At 36.2% G+C, this 9,058-nt stretch overlaps 1 long non-coding RNA gene across 1 annotated transcript in view; it reads right to left on the bottom strand.

Annotated features, from left to right (window-relative positions):
- Window positions 1–7,873: 7,873 nt before the first annotated feature.
- LOC144246789 (uncharacterized) overlaps window positions 7,874–9,058 on the bottom strand; it is a 182,182-nt gene continuing 180,997 nt past the window's right edge. Inside the window, exon 4 of the long non-coding RNA XR_013340492.1 lies at window positions 7,874–7,937. This is a non-coding gene — a long non-coding RNA (uncharacterized LOC144246789). The remainder of the gene's footprint in view (window positions 7,938–9,058) is intronic.

Genomic DNA, 9,058 nt, shown 5'->3' with positions numbered 1-9,058 from the left:
GTTATGAGGAAAGATCTTTAAGAAGATAGTGTGGATCACAGAGATTACTGAGTCAGCAGATCAGTAGAAGAAGCTGCAGGCCTAAAGAAAGGGAACTATAAAAAGAGCACTGGTATGCAGCACACAAAAACACATGAAGTGATTAAAATAAGGGCAGAAATCTGTCTAAAGGGCATTCCTGTCACCGAGGAGCAAACACAACCATCTTTCTGGAAGGTTTCTTCAACATAAATATTACATGTAACTGGAGCAGGAATGGCCAAGAACAGTAAGATACAACAAAAACGTGTGAAAGAGGCATGAGCCTGCCCTGTGAAGGAGAGTGGCTCAGGTAGCCTATGAGGGTTAATAACAGAGACAGAGATGCTCCTACTCAGAGGAAACCCAGGGAAGCCTGGCACTGGTGCCTTCCTGGATGCTTGTTGGCAGAGTGTGTGTGTGTGTGTGTGTGACACTGGGGATGCTCCAGGGAGCTGCAGTGCTGGGAATCCTCCTGGGAATCCCTGTCTGGCCCAGATTCAGGGACCTTCAGTGCACATGTGCAGACTTGCTGTGCTTTGGCCAAGAACAGTGTGATGCTCTGGAAGCAAATTCTGCTTGAGAGACAACTTTATGGTTAAAGTAAGGAATTAGGTTTAAAGCAAAAAGTAACTCTTAAACCTTCATGGGCTATATAAAGATGTGCTGAAGGACAAAAAAAAAGTAAATTGAGTCTTCTGGCCTAATATTCTCTAGGCAACCTATCTTGCTTCAGTTTGGTGATAGTATTATAACTGTGACTGTGGAATAAATAACCTATTAACTATTGCCAAATGCTGTCTTTTTTTTTTTTTTTTTTTTTTTCCCAATGGTTGGCAAGTAGATAAATTTATATTATTATTATTATGTGATCTTTTAATTTTGATTTATTTCTTGCTCTAAAATAAATTCTTGCTACATGGGGGCATTCTAAAAAATAGCAGACTATCTATACTACTTACTCTTTATTTAGTTTAGTTTGGATTTGCTCCCTGCACTAATAACATTGCCAATCAGATATGTGTAACAGCACCTTCTAGGCTTAGCTAGCCCAAAACTGCAAACATTTCACATTGAGACAAAACCAGCCTGCTTTAGGTTAAGATTGCTAGAAAATAGATTTAACAAACCTGCTTTTCTGCCAAAGGTCTATAATTCTTCTTTGTCACAGCTCTTATCTCCTTTTCCACCTTGTCTTCTCTAAGAGAGCACTTTTCTTTCCTAGAAAAGTTTATTGGTTCTTCTGTTTCTTCCAGTTCATTATTATCATGCTGGTTTTCAGTAGATTATGTATCTATTAAAACAATTTGAGAGACTTGGTCTTTCCTGTTGTGCTTTATGAACTATTTAAACATGCAAACTGAATTTGTTTGAAGTGAAATGTCACTGAAATAGCTAAAAATGTATTGTTGATATTCTGTGAGATGTCTGGCCACCCTGTCCAGGTCTGCAAGAGTTTAGACCAATGCTGAGCTATATGAATTAGTTCTTTTTTCATGTTTTGGGAACTGTATAATCTTAGGCTACTCTGAGCTGCCACTGAAGTAGGCAGACAATAAGACTAGAATGACTTTAGAAATCAAATTCCATCCAGAGAGACCTTGACAGCCTTGAGAGAAGGGCAAACCTCATGAAGTTCAATAAGGGGAATTGTCTTTAAATTGAAGGAGGGTGGATTGAGATTCAATATTAGGAAGAAATTCTACTCTGTGAGGGTGGTGAGGCCCTGGCACAGGACCCTGTACAGAGAAACTCTGGATGCCCCATCCCTGGAAATGTTCAAGGCCAGGCTGGATGGGGCTCTGAGCAGCCTGGGATGGTGGAAGGTGTTCCTAATATCTGCTCAGTGATTTTTTTCTTCTTACCTGGGGAAATTGCAGAGAGCACATCTGGCTCTAGAGTGAAAAGCAAGACCTAAAGAGGGAGGATGTGACAGCTGAGGTGGACTTGGTCTTTATTAAGTAGTGGGAAACTACTAGTAACTACAGCATTGTTATTGTTTTGAAGTATTAAAAGGCATCTGGAAAAAGTTAAAAATGCAATAATAAAACAATATAATGTTTTTTGATAGCTTTGTTTAACAAAGAGAAGGAAAAGAGAATTTTGAAACATGGAGGAACAACTAGGGAAGATAGTGCATCATATCTGGAAAATGAGAAAGTAGAATTCAGGGTGAAAAGGAAAACAAAAGGTAAGAAACAGGGATTCTATCGTAATTTGTGCTCAGCTTGTCTGCATTAATCCTAGCAGAAAATCCCAGGAGCAATTTTTTCCTGCAGATTAATACAAATCCTTATTTCAAAACTGCTTCATTTTTCAGAGCCTTATGTTTTGTTAAACTATCTATTTTTTTCTGGCTATATAGCAAATATTTCTTTCTCTAAAAGCCTACAGCGTTATTTGGAATAATGGAAGCTGATTCCAAATAGTGTAATCCTCCCTTTGCAATCCATGATGCAGGAGAAAGAATGTGTCTGTAACACCACAAGGGAGTCAGTGCAGGTCTGGGGTGCACCAGGTGTGGTGGGAAAGAGCAGGAGAAAAATGTGGGTTTGGCTGCCGTGGTTATATCAGCACCTGATGACCATGGCAACATTTGGAATTGCACTGAAATAGAAGTGTGCAGTAGTTTAAAAGTTTGATGTTCAGTAAAAACTTACTGGCTGGTTCAAGTTTCATACAGAAATTTATTGAAGCCACATTTCACAACTCAGTCTGTGATCCATCCCTTAAAAAAAGAACCTGATTTACCAAAGGGCATGAGTATGAAAAAATTGTGATTTGTCTATGTCTGATTTTACTGTAATATATTCCAAAGACCACAGCATTTTTTTAAAAACTGTTGTTTGCTCTGGGATTTCAGAACTTCCCACACATTAAAAAGGATGTTGAAAGGGCTAAACTAATGAAGAATTGAATTATTAAACTAGAACCATGTCAGATTCCTTCCAAACCAAGAAGTGTTTATTGACAAAGGTTTATAATGTCTAGAGCAAAGGTTTACAATAAATTCAAGGGCACATATTAGATCTTTGCAAACAGCTACAAGCTTCTTCTGTCTGAAGCATGTTTTGATAGAATAGGAAATCTGGGCTGCTCTAACCCAGCTCCTCTCTACTGGCTGATATTTAAACCTATACTTAGTTAATCAACATATCTAAACTGAATACCAGTGGCTCCACTAACTGATATAATCAGTTCTGAAAATATATTTTCCAGATTAAAACCCTGAATTTACTCCTTGCTCCCATAGTTACTTTCTTGCAGTATCTGTGTCCATTTTGAGTTATATTTGGAAGCCCACAAAGTGAATGAGGACTGGATATCTCACCAAAATTGTGTTCATCATTACTAAAATGTTACCATTAAGGCCCAAAATCCCAATATAAGGGCCCCTAAATAGTAATATTAGCATTATAATGTATTAATATTACATTAAAATACTGTATTTATGGTTCCACAGTCCCCATTTTGATATAAGCTAAAACGCTCTTGGGCATGGTAGCTTTGATCTATGTCCATGTGGCTTAGCAATTGGATACAGACTTTTGACCAGTCAAAACACAACAGCCTTAGTTTTAAGGGTAGAGAAGAGACTCCAAGTGAGCTCCTTCCAGAAGCAGTTAATGCTAAAGTCATAAAACTGTGTGAGCTTTGCAGCAGAACGCACATAAAGGTATATCAGAGGGTGTTTTACACAATAAACAAATCATATTACACACAATATATGTTTGAAAGTAGGTTAAATGCTTTATACATTCACAAAAAAAAAAAATGAACAAATGTGAAAATAGCATAAATGTAGTGTATGTGGTGATGAGTTTTAACACATAAATGAGATCAGACGAGTAAGTATTTTGGCGAAAATCTGTGAAAGCTTCTAAGATGAACCAGAAGGACGATGCTGTGCCAGTTTGAAACTGACATATATTTCTGCACAGCTATTTCTTTGATGCATATAGAAAGCCATATTTGACACCTTATTTAAAAGATTCCACTCTGTATGAAACAAGTCTGTACTAAGTGGAAAATGGCTTAACGTGCACACTTGACTTTTCTATTGGAACAACGATTGCAGCAGATGGTTGCTATTTTGTCACATGTTCCTGTGATTTCCATAACCCAAAGGCAGCTGAGGAACCATTCCACAGTTCAACATTCTTTGAAGACAATGTGAGCCCTTCCACCGATTTGGGATAACAATCAAAATTTTATTTAAATGTGAACTATATTCATATTTCATTGATTTTAGATCCATAATTTTTTTTTTTCCAATACCAATCATAGAACTCAAACTATAGAGCAAATTTCCTTTCTTATAGCTCAATTTTCCCAGTTAGGTATTGACATATCTTTTTGCCTTGCTGTCAATTGTTTCTGAAATGTCTTTAGACACAGTTATAAAGTCCATTGATGTCCTCAGGAAAATGCTGAATTCAGGAGAACTGTTGTACAAGTGATGCAAACAGAACAGTAACACCTAAATTTAGATGCATGCAGGCTTGGAGTAAACATTGGGGCTTCTAAGGTCATTAATTTTACATATGGAAACCCATGGAATTGAAGACACCCATGTCTCCTGTGAAATTTTGAACTGTGAAATCCTGTCTAGCAGAACAGCTCTAACAAATTGTTTCCTGTAAAATCTTGGGTCACAATTCTATTAACATAAATCCTGCAAGCTGATGCATTGTTGATCACCAGTCTCTGCTGTGAGAGATCATAATTGAAATCCTCTTTTTCTCATCATGAAGATGAGGAAATATCTTTATTTAAGGCTATTGTGCAGCAGGATATGGAATAGGCCAGGGCATAATATGCTATTTAAACCTTTCTAGGAATTTTCTGCTGTAAGAATCTCTATTTACAAGAAAACAATTTAATTCTTCTCTTTTTTCAAATTTGAAGTCAAGAAGAAGGAGTGAGTAAAAGAAATGTTTGAACCATCACTTTCCAGAGGAAAAACATGAAAAGTACTAGGGGAAAAAAGAGTTTAAAAGAGATGTAGAAGTTTTTTTATTTTCTCATAATTTATTTTTTTAAGTTTCTTCTTTCTTATATTTGCACATGTTCCTAGATTTTGCTTCCTCTCAACAAAATAAAAACTGTGAAAAATTACAGGAGTGACACAAACCCCATTCTTATTATAGGAAGGGTTTGCATTTCTATTTTAAAGTTTTTGAAAGTGAGGAAAACAAATTAGCACATACCTGGTCATAAAATATTGGCATTACTAGGAATTCTGTCCACTGATGGCAACACACTCCTCTAAAAAAATGTCTCATGAGAGGTGTTGAGGGAGAGGTGTTGTCCCTTGATTTCCAGTGATGGTTGATCCTTGGCTGCTGCTGACTTTTTCTGCCTTCTTTAGCCTTGGTCACAATGTGACTTCATACAAAATCCAGTGAGGGTACTGTGGAAAGCTTTCTTTCTCATAGTTGAAGAAACATCAAAGGAATGACTGGATTTATTCTGCTGAAGTGGTGAAACCTGCCTGAAAATGTCTCGGCACATATAGGAATAATTTCTTTCATTCCAGTTTACATGTAAACTATTTGCATTGTGCTGCATATTAATTTAGCTGTCATCACTGTGGGTGGGTCTCATTTTCCACTCTATGTCTGAGCAGTGATTTGGTAGAAAACAGTTCCTACAGAAATGAAGGAAAAACTGATCTATAGTAGCATAAAACCAGGCAAGGTGGAAAAGAGTTTTACCTTCAGGTATTGATATTTCATTGCACACTTCAATCCCTGTTGAGCAATTGCTCGTAAAAAGAAAATGCTTTGGTTAAGCTGGCAAAGATTAGAAATGCCACATATTACACACCCCAGATAGCATTCCTGGCCTGGAATGTGGGTGCCCAATAAATAATAAATATGACACAGTAAATAGATGGCAGAAAAATCAGAGATGTGAAGATCCTATATCCTGAAATGGAAACAAAATAGAATTTTATAGTAAGAGATGGCAATATGACAACAGAAGCACTGAAATAATACTTTTTTTCTGAAGGTTCAAGATCTTATATTTTAGACGTCCAGAAAATTGCAGGAAAAAAGTTTCTATTTTTCATGTGGGTTTTGGACTATTATATCTTTTGGAATAGGTGTCCCAAATAATATGAAATATTATTTGCTAAAGATGTATGTGGCCAACAGAGCTCTGCAGGATATTTTCATTCCTCCCACAATGCCATCACTTCTCTGCAAGCCTCCTATAGAAACACCTTGCTGTTTGGAAAAACATTTATTTTTGTATTCTGTATTTTTTGCTTAATGCTACTTGTGTGGCTGAAAATCCTCTCTGAACAAAGTAAATTACAAAGTGTCATTGGAATGGCCAAATTCCATGAAGAAGGCCCCCAAATCACAGACTTAGAATAACCACAAAATGATGACTAAAGAATTGCAGAAAAGTGCTCCCTTTTCAATTCTATTCTAGAATAAGCACTACTGTGCTAAGCAAAGGTGGGAAGCAGAGGAATGTAGAAGATTCATCCTGCCATCAAATAGCTCCAGCCTCAATGTTAAACCTGTTCCACAAACAAATTGCTTTGTTAAAAAAGATTTTGCTTCTCTGCTTGTGATTCAGAATAGGATAAAGTTGAAAAGTTATCTTGCTGGGGTAAACCTCATAATTGGGAATAAACAGCTGGGGATTGGCAAACTCAATTACTTGTGTTTGCTCACATACAATCCTCATAAAGAAAGCCAAGAGGAGCATTTGCAAACACTTACTGCCCTGTCTGCAGCCTAAAGACTTCCTCTCTGGGTTAGTTTGAACTCTCTTAGAAAATTTTACCAATCTAATATTGGTGAGTACAGAGAGAGGTGTATGAGAACAAAAATATCTCTCATAATTCTCTGATAGAAAAAAATTAGGAAACCTTGCATGTATTACACTCCATTTCAGAAATATTTTAGAACAGTAACCATGAAAGTCAACGGTATGTTTGTTTTTTCAGGGAAATACAAGTTTCAAATTCAGCTGTGTAGGTGGTACTGGCCTTTCTTTAGCTCAGTAGGTTATGCACTGTGAAGATTTGCCATGTTGAACATTTATTTTGATATCATTTTGTCTTGCAATCTTAATCCAGAATTGTTTCATGTTCGACACCTATGAGCAGTTTTCAGACATAGCATAATTACTTTCAGGTAATTTTGGGATTATTTGAGAAAACCAGCCTACTGGCCCAAGGCAGGAGGCATTGAAAGCCAGGCACTGGAAGTGGAGACCCCAGCATCCTGCAGATGTAGCAGCTCCAACATCCATCCCACCCAGCAAAAGGTGGGCATCCAAAGACTCTGAGTGGGGCTCTGCTTTCCTTGGCAATGTTTAGATTAATTTAACTTACATGATAGATTTGATTATGAGAGAAGAGAAAGAGATCCAAAGAGTAGTTTTGAGTTTGATTCTGAGGGATCCAAACAAGTAATAAAACAATTTATTTCTATATCTAATTTGAAAGACTATGCCATCAGATCTAGATTAGCCTGAAATAATGATGGAGCTTCATGCTGACATTGTCTGTACCCATTTCAGAAGAAACTGTGCACTCATAAACTCCTCAGGCTTGTGAGCTCTGACAAGGTAAAATTGATTCATTCAAGAGCAGAGGGAAAGAGGAGAGTTAGAAGAAAAGCTGTCCCTCACTGAGAGCAGCGTAAGCCCAGAGAAAATAATACATATCAAAAGCCAGGGGAAGATAGAGAATAACTTGGCAAGATCCAAGATAGACCCTGATTTATTATACAGATAATGTTCTTTGGCAACTTACAGCACAATGATGAAGAAATTTTCCAGGCTGGGACATAATTTTATACCAATTTTTCGATTTGTTTAATTTTGAGTTTGGCATAGGAACATCAGAAGGAGGACACTATCTGAAGGATCTCCATTTTATGTCTGCTTTGCATCTAAAAATAAAAAAGTATTATTTTTTATGAGCTGTTATATGCTTGCATGTTTCCCCTATCAAACTTTATTTTAATTATTTGTCTGTCTCAGTAAGCTTTTCTTAGCATATTGGCAAGAATGTGCCAATTTCTTCCAAAGCAGCTGATGAGAAAAACTAACTTAACCTAGAAATAATGGGGTTATTTTTACTATTTCAATGGCCCAGCCTTCATTCCAGTCTTATTGTGAAATATATAATCAGAAAGGTGTATTTTGACTGCTCTTCTGAAGCTGAGTAGAGAATAATTAAAACAAATAGCAATTAACCTGTGTCAGGGAAGGCATCACAATGTAAGTGCTGCTTCAGTGAAAATTCTGTTGTAAAATCAAAAGGAAAGACAAGGAGAAAAATAGTATTTGAGGCAAGCTGCCAGTCAAATTATGTTCAGTATGTTTGATTTAATGTTCCTTCATCTTCCTAGTCAGAGTTGTGATCTTGAGGAACATATTAGGAGCTTGCAAGGAGCTATAAATATAGAGGATATAAAATGAAATAAAGACAACATTGAAATTTAGGATTAGAAAAATGAAACATATATATATATATATATATATATATATATATATATATATATATATATATACATATGCATATATGTTACACACACTGAAAATGAAAACAAGACTTATGTAATTAGGCTTAGTTCTGTTATTTATAAAATATGCTTTTATGCTTTTTAGTGACTAAATTACTAAATTGCTGAGTACACTGAGGCATGTCAGTAAAAGCTTTAAAATGGCTATACAGGCTAAAACCAAAGTCCATAGTATGCTATCTCAGGCAATGAGTAAAAGCAGATGTCTCACACAGACCAAAGTTTTCTTTTTTTTTCTCTCTTCTTAATGATTCCTAACATTTGTCTTTATTTTTCTATTCTTTGAGCTGATATTCTCATGGACTGCATATTACTCTGCAAAATGCAGTCTGCTGTAATTTATAACACATCATGTTATATGTGAAATGATGATTTATCTTTCCCTCATCTAGATCTTTTCACATTTATTTTGTTGACTTGTATCTGCCATTTAAATGACCAGTTGCCAATCTCAAATGTTTTTTTTTCTTTCTTTCAACTCCTTC

Source organism: Lonchura striata, chromosome 10, assembly GCF_046129695.1.
Source record: "Lonchura striata isolate bLonStr1 chromosome 10, bLonStr1.mat, whole genome shotgun sequence".
Lineage (NCBI taxonomy): Eukaryota > Metazoa > Chordata > Aves > Passeriformes > Estrildidae > Lonchura > Lonchura striata.
This window is presented reverse-complemented; position numbering and strand designations above follow the sequence as displayed.